At 41.2% G+C, this 13,781-nt stretch overlaps 1 protein-coding gene across 14 annotated transcripts in view; it reads right to left on the bottom strand.

The window, feature by feature from the left end:
* The window catches only part of mef2cb (myocyte enhancer factor 2cb), an 85,475-nt gene that overhangs the window by 56,071 nt on the left and 15,623 nt on the right, over positions 1-13,781 (bottom strand). For 2 of the 14 annotated variants that reach the window (XM_008418894.2, XM_017306735.1), the window contains one exon: positions 3,960-4,195. The exons of the other annotated variants lie outside the window; for them this stretch is intronic. The gene's annotated coding sequence lies outside the window, so the exon portion shown is untranslated. The remainder of the gene's footprint in view (positions 1-3,959; positions 4,196-13,781) is intronic. 14 annotated transcript variants of the gene reach the window in all.

Below are 13,781 nucleotides of genomic sequence, written 5' to 3' on the forward strand. Positions count from 1 at the left end.
ACCTTTGTAGGAGGTGATATAAACACAGCTGAGACCAGAGGTGTGTTGTTCGTTTGGCCAGCTGTATGTTTCACTCAGCACCAGGAAAGGCAGGCCTTGGGCCGTCACAGCAGCAACACAGATAGGTAGCCATCCGTCAGAGCCAGTACAGAGACAGGTGAAAGCCATCTTTCCATAACCCGGCGCTGACTTCCCCAAGGACAAAATGACTTGACATAATGCGTCAAGCCCCCCCTCCTCGTTTGAAAGGAGGCCAAGAGCTGTGAAGCTGCAGCTGCCGGACCAAAGGCAAATCGAGCAGGAGGCCACACATGAAAGCAAGGAGAAGCCAAACAAACTGGGAAATGGAGAACTAGTAGCTACGCCAGTTCAAAAGGCTTTCTGTCTCAACTGTCAGCAGCCGTCTGCTGCGACGGTGGCTCACAAGCAGGAGCGACAAACAAATAAGCGTAGATGACCGCAGCTACATTAATAGCCACGAGCCAAACTGGAACAAAATGGAAGTAAAGAAAAAGAAGAAGAGGTTAAAAGGAGGAAGCAAATGCAAGCCACAATGTGGAAAGGCCCAGGAAGGCGGGAATGAATCACCCTTTGGTATATTCAGTCTTTCCATTCCAGTTGCTTTGGAGGGGACAGCAGTTAGACAACACGTAGGGATACAGCAGAGATAAAAATGAAAATAATCTTAATATTTAATTAATGTGATTGACGCTATTGAAATATCGAAGGGGTCTTGAATATGGAAGTGGTGCTGATTGTGGTAATAATCACATCTGATTTATAAACACAAATAGTTTCACCAAGTTTCACTTTTTCAACACCACAGCAGTTTCTGTCACTTCTTCCTCTCTGTCACTCCCTTTTTTAATGTCACTTTACAGTCAGTAGGAACCACTCACTTACTTTAAATGTTAGCCTGAGCAGCACCATAGCACCCAGGTGTTACCCGACTGCTGAAGGAACAGGAACAGAAAATGTACACCATAAGCTTCTATGCCAGAAAGACTTGAATGCAGTAGTGAGAAATTTTCCACTCCTCTAAAAAGAACAAAATTAGACCAATGCAGTGAAATTACAGCAAACTTTTCACTAATTTTACCCAGCCCCCAAAAGTACACCCAGGAGTCATGTTGCTAAGAACACAAAGCGCTGACATATTCACCCAATTATGTACTCTGCCGAGTATGACAATGTCTCAGGATGTTACCAATGTTCTACGCTGATGGAGAGTGTGTGTATGTACATGTTTTTGTCTGAGGTTTAAAAATGAAGCCAAGGCCTCGTTGCTCATGGACCGTTAGACACATCTCCAACAAATTCTGTTTATACAAAAATATTCTATAACCAAATACATTCTGACGCCACGTAAAGACAACTCTAAGAACATCCTGTTTATTAGTAAAAAAAATACTTAAAACAGAATTCTTAATATTAATTCTAACATCTTTTCTACATCACAATGATATAGCTGAATCCAGAAAGAAGTTTCTCCAAGTAAAGTTTATATATTTATACTGCTGTGATACTTTCCATCTGATTTACTTTATTTGGTTAAAGCTGTTGTTCGTTTGTGATCTCTCTCAAGAAAGACCTAGTACTAAAAGTTCTTGATGATGACAAAATGTATCCAAGCAGCTGTCCACACATTCGTTAAGTCAAATAGGAGTGTAAGAAGATCACATGGGCCACACAATATTAAAACTTCAGAATATTTATTATCTACGTGAATGCTGTCCACAAATTGCTACCCTGCTGACTTCCTCTGGTAAAGTAAGTCTGTGCTATTATTATGAACCGTAGATATGAAGTTGAGAGCTTTAAGCTTGACACCTGTATGCTTAAGATTCTTATTTTGAAAAAGTGAAGGAAGAAGTCCTTGAGTTACCCTGCTGTGTTAATGGAAATGAGTAGTAAAAATGTTCGTTAGACTGGTTGACAACACTCCATTATGAAACATAAGCTTGCCTCCAGGATGATTTATAAGATTTATAAGCAGTGTGAGAATACAACAACTGACTGACCTTTAGCCACTAACAAAGGGGCTAAAAGGTTAACACACCTGGAGTGTTGCTTTTTTCATACATATTTAAGAAATCCTTGAATGTCCTATGGTCACCATTCAGGGGCGCCTAAATGCTTTCTCTCACCCGAAAGCTCTGGAGCTGCAGCTCTGAGCTTCTGCCCCACAGTGGACCAACACCTCTCACCTCCCCCACACAGCTCCTTCAGACTAGTGACCACAGCAATTAGCAAACACCTGGTGGAACTGTGCAGCTGAATTTATCATGCAAACTACTTCTCAGTCCAATACTCCTAAGAACGACTGTAAACAGCATCATGGAGGAGCATTGTTATGATGATGTCCTCAAAGGGAGAGTCTGAAAGAGTGGGAGCTTATTAAAGAGCCAGAGGCTAATTTCAAGTCGTAAAATTACGAAGTAAAATGTTTTTTAAGTTGTTTTATATACGCAGCATTTTTATAACAACTGAAGGTAAAATCTAGAAAGCTTATGTTAAATAATTATTTATGTATAAATATAATTGTTTATATACACATACATAAATATAATTGTTCATATATATAAATATATGTATATAATTGTTTTGTAACGCTTATTCAATTTAGATTATTCTGTAGTGCTTTAAGATTATTAAAAATATAATGTGTTATTTTTAAAACCTTTTTCACGAAAAATGTTTTAAGCGTTCTCCTTTAAATGGGACCTATTGTACTTATTTGTACAAGATGGGATAGGTCTACCAGCTTTGCACAAAATTATTCTCAAATAATGAGATTGCACTGGCTCAGTTCTGAGGAGCCTCCTAAACCATCAAGGATGCTGCAAGTGGTTTCTGAACAATAAGGCATGTTCAAACTGCAGGTCTGCAATGAATAGTAGGGGCCGTTTTCTTCAGTCAAGGTCTGTTGAAAAATCTCGCCATGTTCTATTGGTAGTTTTCAAAGAGTTTGCTATGTCATTTGCGCAAACTAAAAGTTTCTTAGGCATCGTCTTTGATGTGGATTTTGTTGATCATTAGAAAACAAAAGTCAATAATAGTTTGGAGTTTGCGTTTGGCTACTCTGATGTATACATTATATGACTTCAAATATACAGTAGACCTACATGAATACAAACCAATATATTTTCCTGATGCCTAAACCAAACAAAACTTTATTCTTCTATTTGCGACTTTCTGTCTTTTCAACCATTTATTCAAAAGCTTCTTCTAAACAGCTGATTATCACTAAAATGTAATTCAGCAACAGTTTAGCTAAACATGATGTAATACATGCCTACTTGCTTGGGGTTCAGCACCCCACCTCTTCACCCTGAACCATATCACCAGCAGACATCAGAGTTGAGACAATCCACTGATGATTTCATCACACCCCCACCCTTTACTCTTTTTTTCCTTGCCACAGTATTCTAATCACCCTAATTAAAAGCTTTGTTCATTTAGAAATCTCTGATGACAATTTGTTTCACTCTACCCTACAGCAGTAGTAGCCGTGAGGAGAGGAGAATTAAATTTGATCTTGTGACAGCAATTATTAAATGTTCCCTCCTGGCCTCAATTAGGGCCCGCAGGCTAATGCTAACATGGCTAACCCTCAAGCAACCACTTGCAGCCTTGTTCACTGTCTCTCCACCACCGTCTTTCAGTGTACATGCAGGAAGGAGTTTTTCTGCTTTTTGGTTTTGGAAGTATGGAATATCTTGTGGGCTGTTATCTGATTTGCATGCTTGCTAAAAGAAGAAGGGCATATTTCCTGTTTTTGGGTTGACTAGTTAAATATCAGCTAGTGTAGACTAGCAGATCTATGAGGAAGTTGTGGAATTTACTAGTCTTTCTTGCTGGGCTGCATCAACAAGTTTGGCTTCTACCAAATCTATGATGTAAATTGATTATTTCTGAAGTTATGACCATCTTAATGTACCAAAGAAATGAAGTGATACCTCTTCCTGCCACTGGGACGTCATTACAGCTTAGCCTGGAGCCGATCGGTCGCAGCCTTGCCGAGTTGAAAAGAGTGCCGCCACTCGGCTTTCAGTCTATGCACAGTGTGTGGGTAATTTGCAGAGAAGTAGAAGGTTGCACACTTCAACAAGGATGTCCTTCATAGATTCAACCTTCTGATTTTCCTTTTTTTCCCCTCCTCTGGTCCCTGTGCTCCACTAGGAAACCAAGTAACCTAGATCGCAGAGTAGGCAGAGAGGGGATTGTGAAAGAGAGACTAAGAGGCAGAGGAAGAGCAAAAGAACCAGTTGAGAGGGTTTGTTTTTTTCAACAGCAAATGATTGAGCTGATTATTGTGAACATTGTTTCCCTGCTGACGATGAGCATCATTAAAAAGAAATTGGTCCACTGAAATTGTTTGTTTAAGAAATGCTGGTTTAATGCTTCCAGGCAATGTCCCCTCACCACAGACACACACTCACACACACGCACGCACCCGCACACACACACACACACGCACGCACACATCAACCAATGTACACTCAAGATGTAAGTTGGGAGCATTACATCTACAAATTATGTTATTCTCATGGGTTATTTCAGATCAATTTGGCCACAAACCAAAAATAAAGCAATAAAATAATTGCGTTAAAAATCTTTTGCTGTAGATAATGTCAAACTGAGTCTCCTAAAAGAAAGCATGGCACTTTTAGAGCGTTACAGTTCCCTGAGGAGAGTCAGTGGCGAACTGCATGAGGCAAAAGGTTGTGCATGCCGTGCGGAGGGCGTGTGGCGGCATACGGTACCTACAGATCAGCCTCTGTTTAGGGGAGTGGCCCCCACTAAGGCTCGAGCCAGGCCAGACCGAGTCCAAGCCTATCATTACTCATCGGCTGGGTGCCGCGCTCCTTTTTGGAGTGGTTATGGAGGGAGGGCATGGGGGGTGGGGGCGACTGGTGAACTGGTGAGGGTCTGGCAGCTCCACTGTACTCCACTCCCAGCGCCATCACAACCCGACCTCATCAAAGTGAGCGCTCGTAATTTGTCACAGAAAGCAGCCAATTAACATATGTTAGGGGAGGGAGGGAGGACAAGAAGAAGGGAGGAGAAGGAGGAGAGGGTGAGTGAAAAAAGATAGCGTGTGATTAAAGAGTCTGCACAGCTGCACAACATCAAGATGGCAAAGAGGTTTAAAAGAGACCTCAGACCCAGTAATCTGATAAAGCGTGCTGTTACTCACCCCCCTCACCTCCCACCCTTTTGGAAAGAGAGAGTTGGGGAAGGAGAAAGGGGAAGATTGAAATAATAGAGACAAACAAATATTAAATTACTGCTTTGAATCTACAAGCTCTGGCAGAGTGCCTTTACTCTAAAGATGTGGCTACAATGAAGGCCCCCCCCTCATGCCAAAGCGACTACTGTTTGACCACACTCTATTTTTAGCCTAACACTTACCATTTCTACAGGAATACGCCAACAACCTCTACTTTCTTTTTGCTCTAAACTATAGTTTCATCTCAAAATGTAAACGTGTGGTTGCACCCCTGCATTTAAACTTCTTTCTCATGAAACAAAAGGTTTTTTTTCCCCCTTTTTTTGTGTTTTTGCATTTATTTTTCTGTCACAACGTTGTAGACAAGTTCCTTACATTGTGACTTGTTTGTTTGCTTTCAAATCGTGTTCCTCATGGTTGGTTTTTAAAACGCGCGCGTGTGTGTGTATGCGTGCCTCTACGAGCGCGCAATCTTTTACGTGTCTGTTGCTGTTGTTGTTGTTGTAGGAACATCTTGTGAAGTGAGTCGTGTGATATTTTGCCTTGTTGTTGGATACGGTGGCAGGCTGAATGCATTAGCATCGCGCACCGATGCCATTCTGTGTTCTGTCGTCTCTCAGCCACCTCTGCCTTGTCTCTCTCTCTTTCTATCTCTCTCTCTCTCCCTGTCTCTACAGCGACTGATCACATGGACTGACAAGCGAGTTTTGGGTTTTTCGTATGCCCCACCATCCTTCGCTATGTGGTGGATCTGGCTTCTTGGGCGAAGAAATTGTTCACTGGTAGAGAGGGATCTTTCAACAAATTTGAGAGATTTCAAAATCTCATTCAAACACTTGCGTTGCGGGGAAATCCCCTTTGCTAAAAGACAACAAAATCTAAATTATTATCCTGATTATTACAGAGGAAAAGCTCCTTATTTGGCTGATGAGCGCTGTATATAAATCATAACTGTTTCTTTTTTCCTCCTCTTTCTTTCTCTGGCACTCTTATCCTTGCCATCGAGCATCCATCATCATTTATTTATTTTTTCCTATTTGGGATAGCAAGGCCCAAAGTGGGGGAGCAAAGGAGAGATGGAATATCAGTGCACGGAGGGGGCAGCGGCAAGTTGCTGCAATGTTGATTTTTTCTTTTCTCATCTGCTTCACAATCTAGTGGTTCAGTGAAGGACCTGGGTGCCTCGATTCCACCCCCCCAGCTCCCGCCCTCGCCTCAACTCTCCACTCAAATCCCTCTGCTGCGAGCACAGCTGCACTGTTCACATAACCTCGCCTGCAACCCCCCCTCCACCACCGCCACCCGACACCCCCCACTCAATGATAGCAGAGCACGTCCCATCCACTAAGCAACACAGTTTTTCCCAGTTTATGTACGTACACAAGAGCAACAGACAGAAGCAGAGGCTGGTGGGCACACAACATATCCCCCTTTCCTCCTTTTGGTTCTTTTCCCTCCTAATTTTTTTCTCATATCATTCAATTCCTTCCCCTACTCCTCACCCTAAGAAAAATTCCCCGACCTTTTGACCCCCAGAAGGCCTGAGAACATCCATGAGCACTCGCACACAGGAATACTTATACACACACCCCCTTAACTCAGTTCTCCAAATACAAACTGCCCATTTTTCTCCTTACCAAGTGACCTGCATCACAGCTGTGTGTGGGAATTTGTAAGGGTTGGTGTATTAGTGGAAGTCAGGGGTGTTTCTGAATATAAACCAAGTCCAAACTGAAATGTTTGTTTTGGTCCAAACATAAAAATATAGTTTACGCATGGAAATCAATAGAAGAAAACAACTCCTATTTTTCTGTTTTCTTTTTATTTTTGTCCAAGTTTTACTTAGAAACAACTTTAGTAAAATAAAATGGATTTCTGATCTAAATTCCAGATCTTTTTTTTTTCTTTTCTAAAACTGGATTACAAACAAAAATGGATTTTGTCTACCCCAAGTCTGAATCCAGTCTGGGCATGAATCTGAATGCAATATTTATGGCACAATTCAAAACTATACATGAGGCTACTGTGCATATGTCTATATTTCTTTTACTGTCATTTTACATTGAAAGAGACTGACTTTTTTGTAATCATTTAAAGTAGAACTTTGAACACTTTGCTGAATTTTTATTTCTTTTGTTTAAAGTTGATTTTACAGGGGCTCAAATGAATGATCATGTGTGAATTATTAATTAAAGTTGGTCCATGTCTGTACGCATCACAATTAACACCAGTACATTTCTGGTTTACACAATGCATGTGCGCCCCATGCGTGTACATGTCTATATGTGTGTGTTTGCACGTGTGAGTGTGTATGTGTGAAACGGAGAGTAGGGAGGTGAACGGCACTGGGCTTCTGTTGCACCTACTGAGCATTATCCCAAATAAACAACTCATTACACGTGTACTTAACCGAGGGGGAACCGGCGAGCTGTGCAAGCTAATCCCCATTATCGTTCCCAGCGTTTCTCTTCCGATTAGGCTACAGGGAAGAGGAGATCCACAAGGTAGGTCGCTCAGCTTAAGAGGAAGCAAGAAGGAGATAGAAGAAAGAAAAGCACCTGAGTTAACTTCCCAAGAGTACCTCCTTCCCCTACCTCTCTTCCTTCTCCCTGTGCTATTTGCTTTTTTGCTCTTACTTGTTTTCGACCACCTCTTCAGAACTGGGTCATCGACAGTTTGTGGAGCAGCATTTTGAAGAACATGGGAAAGGGACGAAAAAAAAACATGTTCTTGCTATGAGAATAATCTAAGGTTTCTTTAACAAGTAGCCTGGTTATCATAGTAAGCTGTCAAAAAACACATTAAAAGGAGGAGGCACAATTCCCTGCTCAGAGAAAATGGGGGGTGGGGGGAAGCACTCCTCATTTCCAGTGTAAAGAGACAGTCCACCAAGGGCAGCATAGTGCTTTGCAAAGACTCACTCTCTCTTTCTGGCCCACTCATAACATGATTATGAAGCCCCTATTATGAGGGCCAAGATGCAGAGTGTCAGTCATTTAGTTGGAGAATAATATCTTGGGCTAGGATGCAGAAAAGATGACACTCGTTTCTTTTTTTATTAAAAAAAGAAAAGAGCTGCAGATGAAAGAGCATCTGAGGGTGATAATGTGGCTTCAACAATTAGATGGCATGGTCGAGAAGTGGTGCCCTTTGAAGAATAACGGGATTAACCAAGAAGACTTCCATTTGCCCACATAATAAAGACAGAAAAGTCAGTTTGACTGAGAATAATCCCTTTAAAAAATAAATGTTAGATAGTAAAGTATAGAGGGTAAGGTGTTTTATGGCCATTCTACTCCAATGGCATAAAATTGCACTAAAGAGTTTGGCTTTTTGTTGTTTCCTTGTACCCCCATTTAGCTGATTGTATGAATTTTTAATATCTTAAAATAAGGTAAGACACTATTGAGGAAAATTAAGTGTCTGCTATTTCACAGAAGACTGTTTAGTTTAATGTTTTCTCATCTGAAAACCATCCTTCTTACTATACTAAAGCTGTTATAGGAGTTTACTGGTTGTATCAATCCAGCTGTATCAATCTCACACCAGTATGAGATCTGGAAAACCACAGTCTCTTCTGGAAGTATGGTTAATAGCTGTGAATATAACATATTTCAAATTTAGTGGTTTTGAATTGCAAAAACAAAAAAACTGATTAAAATGGGGTTCAATCTGGCTAGTTGTTAGCCTGCTACTGCGCTGAGCTTTTTTTTTCTTTTTTCTTCAAGTTTACAGCAACATGGCCTTTTTCTAATTTACAAAACCTACCTTCAAATTTCTAAACTTTTTAGTTTAGAAGATTTTGTTTTGATATTTTTAAGTTTCTATGTTATATCAGAGAGTTAACGAAGGCTTTTCAGACCTAACTTCAAGTCCTTCAATGTTTTTCGGTATTTTCTCACACTCCCAATCGGCATGCCATCCTGTTTGCTTGGCCCCTCAGAGGGGATGGGGGAGTGGGGGAGATGGAGGAGACTGCTCAAAGTGGGCCGGCAGTGGATGGATGTGACGTGGGGGAACTGGGTCTCGACTGGAAGGGGAGGCTGGAGCCACGACAGGTATCCCCCCTCACTTCCTCGGCTATTTATAAAACCGTGAGTCCAGCGCCTGGCCAAAAATAAAGACAGAGGCCATTTTTATCAGCAACGATGACAGAGGGGACAAATAAAGACTCCCTTTATGCTTTCCAAACACAAACACACAGGAAGCTGAAAAATACCCATGCACGTAAACAGCTGAAAGCGAAAAAGTCCTCACAAAACAATGAAACCATCTATGTTGTCCTATTCAGCAAACGTGCACACACAAACACACACACACACAAAGGGGACAAAAGTCAATACCAAGGCTGAACTATTTTAGTAGCAGGACTGTTTAGGAAGTGTGGGCCAGGTGCCAGTATTCTCCTCAGTATCATCTGGCCTGTCACTGCAAATGTCGCTCTTACACGAATTCATTTCTTTCCTTCTCCCTCACCCTGTCCTCTCCCTTTTTCAGTCAATCCCCTGCTCCATTGTCACTACTCTGTGCATATCTCTCTCCGCCAAATAAACAAGGCTGTTTGTTTTTCCACCAGGTCCAACCGCAGTGCCAGGTGAAAGCATCTGCTGGCAGGATAAAGAAAGTGGCTGTTGTGAGACCACAAGCCCCCCAACACCACCTCCCGACCCACCCTGCTCTGGCCTGGCAAACCTTGAAGCAAAGCACTCGGACTGGAGTTTCAAACAAAGTGCCCCCCTCATTTATTATACATGCAACTGCACTGAAAATCTCCTTCTCCAACGCCATCTCCTCTCTCTTTCGGTTTCTCTCTCTCCATCTTCTTCACTCTCTTCTCGCCTCGTCCCTCGTCCCTCTTCGTTTTCTATCTTTTTTCTTTCTTTTTCTTTTTTTCCAGACAGAGCATCTATAAAGTATGAATAAAATTAATGACATCACGAGCTGCACTTTGGAAGAGCCACTGTAAGGAAAAAGCCATACATCAAGGGGCAGATGGAGTCAGGCAAAAAAAAAAAGAAAAAAGAAAGTTTTTAGAAAAAGAAAGAAGAAAAAAGAAACAGGAGTGGGCGGTAGGCGTCGCTTAGCTCTTCCCCACCCTCAGGGTACTTCCATATCGCTGTATGCTGTTGTGCTTATAAAGTTTGAATTCTAATATGCTTTTGTTCATCTTTTAATTATCTTAATTTAAATTTCATCTTGCTCACTTCTTTTTCTACATTTCTTTGCCTTTTTTCCCTGCTAGCTCGGTGATGTATGTGGTCTCGACGGGTCTGTGCTGCACATCATTACATAGGCTGGCCTTTGGTTGGGAATGTCACAGATGACAGTGGAAAGGAACAGTTCTGTGGACTTTGGCCGTACACCGTCTGGTTAAGCTGTGTGCTCTGAAAAAAAGTGGGAACTCTGTGTGTGAGCTGTTGAATATTGTTTTTTCTTTCTCCCGATGAGCCTCCCGCCCTACTCCCCCTGCCACCAGGGATAGTGTTAAGAGATTTATAAGAGAGAGTTCCAGTGGATCAGAATCGTAAATTTCCTGATATGATTTCCCAAGTATCTAAAAGAGAAAGGAACGTGATTAATATTCTTTCCTGGCGCACGGAGAAACATACGTGCAAACCTGTGCCGATGGCCGAAATTTTTGTGGTGCATTGTTTGATGACAAAAGGGCAGATTCACATCAAAGAATGACTTAGTAAATTTCCTGTGAATTCAGTGTGCACACAAGAGCTGCTAAAAATACTCTGTATTGCAACTCAAAGCTCTCAAGCAGCATGGGGAGCGGTGGTGGCAGCAGCAGCAGTAGCAGTGCCGCAGATTGTGGCAGCCGACCGAGCGTAGGCTTCAGATGGATGTGAGCGTATGTGAGGCCACGACACAGAGCTACCTCTGTGCGTCTCGCCGGACTCTCGCAGAATGACTCGGCTATGTTGCAGTTGTGACAAAGATAAATTACAGTCGTTGGAAGACGTCTGTTTTTTTTTTTCCACCCTCCTTACTTTCTCCCTCTCTCTGTCTTTCCAGCTCTTTTAATTTTGTTGATACTGGCTCTATTCCAAATGTGTCCCACACCAAAAGAGGTAAAAATATCTTAGGTGTACAAGTTTGGCCCTTTAATACTTAAAGGTCAGGTACAGTTCTTTGAAATACGGTATACTTTCTTTCTCTTCACCCCCACGTTAATTAACCCCCAGGAAATTCTCTCAACTTATTCTCAAAAAAATCTGTGTGGTCAAAGAAATAACACTTAGTTGCACTGATTAAGTCTTTAATTCTACTTACTCAATTAGCAGCAATTAGATGGATTAGGATTGAAAGCAGCCAATTTTCCCCTGATCGGCCCGAGGCATGAACCTGATTATTAGTATTGTGGTATACTGAAGATTTGAAAAAAAAAACTGGTTTCAAATCACAAACTTTTCCATTACACAAATTCTGCTGTGTGAAGTCCACTCAATCAGATCCCAAAGACCTTTTTTTCTTCAATGACTAACACGGCTCTGCTCCTCCATAACCTGCTACTTTGCACTGGGTAGCTGGCTGAAAGATGACTTCTATGCTTTTCCTTTTCTTTCAAATTTTTGGGGGGCATTAAATATTAAATATATGGTATGGAAACTGGTGCCACCCATCACTGTTACTATGATATAAATTTAGCAAAAGTTATTATTAGACGAGATTAGCTTGCCATAAGGATTTCATATCGGACCATAACTAAACGGCTGCAAACAAGAGAGCTGAAGGGTAGGTAAAGAGAAATTGTTTTTTTTTCTACCATATGAACCAACCACATGTACTTTCATGCATTTTTTCTTAGAAAAAATGAGATAAAGATTAGTTATTTATTCATGAGCAATTGAACTCAAAACTACTGTAGCAACAGAGAAAAAAAAAAGGAAAAAACATCCTGCCGCACATTTTATTTTCTTTAATTCTTTGTCATCCTTAAAAAACTGGAATTGAAACCAATAAATCAATTGCGGCCAGAAAATGTCTTATCGGTAAAATTGTTCCCCAAAAAACCGTAGGATTTTCATTCTCAAGAACCATACAAACTAACGTATAAACAGTTTTGTTCTTATTTACATTTGACTTTATCATTTGAGTATTGATATTGAGGCTTTCAGTAAGATGTGTTTAAACAAAGAAACCCTACATCTCCTCTACTCTAAATATTTCTCTTTAACTTATCATTCACTCCCACTATTTTTGATTTTTTTTTTTTTTTTTACCTCCCAAGATTCTCACTGTCCAAATATTTCAGGGAGCTGGCCTCAAGTATGGTGAGGTGTCTCGAGCGTCTCGTTAGGTGGGCTGCAGCTGACGATATGATTGTGTGGTCAGCACTGCCGAGCGCAGACCACCCAGCAGGCAGCTGCTTTAATAATGACCAACAGTGCAAGCAGGAAACAGGAAACAGGATGAAGAAGGCAGGACATCCTGTTCATCTAGATCGGGGTGCTAAGGATGACATCACGAAGGCATCGCTCTTTCACGAAGTGCACCTGAGCAGAGGCCGAAGGTTTTGTTGCTCAACTCCTAACTAACCTCAAACGCGTCTGTTTGTGTCTGTTTTCATCAGCATCAGTCTTCTCAGTCTGCCTTATCAGCCCCTCGCATTGACACTGTTTTCCAGACTGCTCCATCATCCCAGACATCAAATCATTTTCTCTTCAGCGTGAGAAGAAAGAGGAGAAGGAAAAAACAACAACACGCTTTTTGATTTGAATATACACCAACAACAACCTCGCAAAACTAAGACAAAAAAAAAAAAAGGCACAAACATTCTGATGCATAAACACGCGGAGACAAGACGCAAAGTCGAACACGCGCTTGCGCAGACACCCATATACACATACAGACAGACAAACACACAAAACACAGAACAGCAAACACAAAGCACAGCACAGCCAGAAGTCTACTTTATGCAGAAATATTCTAAAGTGTGTTTTACAATACAATTAAACATCAAAGGCTGATATATTCCTCTGTGATCTTTAACACCCCAGCGAACACACCCATACACCCCCACTCCCCCCAACCCATCCATCCACTTACAACATACAGAGAAAGTTGCTGAACGTCACTGCTAATTACTAGATAGAGACAGAAGAATCCTTTGGATTATTATGCAAAAACCAGGACATATTCAAATGTATGCATTCAACACATCCAAGAAGTGAATTGTTTATTTAGATTACTGACACTTCTTTAAGTTCATTTTGTGTGGCGTGATTTTAGGCTCCTATGAAGAAACGGCGACGAGGTTTGTGTGAGGCAAAGATCCATGTGGGGGGACATTCTGAACATTCTCAACATTTGAGACAAGGAGAGGAGAGTGTGTTAAAAATTAACAAATAAACACATGCTGAAGTTCAGCCGGACAGTTTTCCGCGCAATTATAAAACAATACAAAAACAAATGGAAACTGCAGAAGAACCATGTCTTGAGTATATGAAGAGAAAAAAAAAACACATGTGGTTGTAAGAACTTTCACTTGCTAACAAACAAAAATTAAAGACTTTCATTAGAAATTTAATTCAAGATATAT

The sequence above is a fragment of the Poecilia reticulata genome, linkage group LG9 (assembly GCF_000633615.1).
Source record: "Poecilia reticulata strain Guanapo linkage group LG9, Guppy_female_1.0+MT, whole genome shotgun sequence".
NCBI lineage: Eukaryota > Metazoa > Chordata > Actinopteri > Cyprinodontiformes > Poeciliidae > Poecilia > Poecilia reticulata.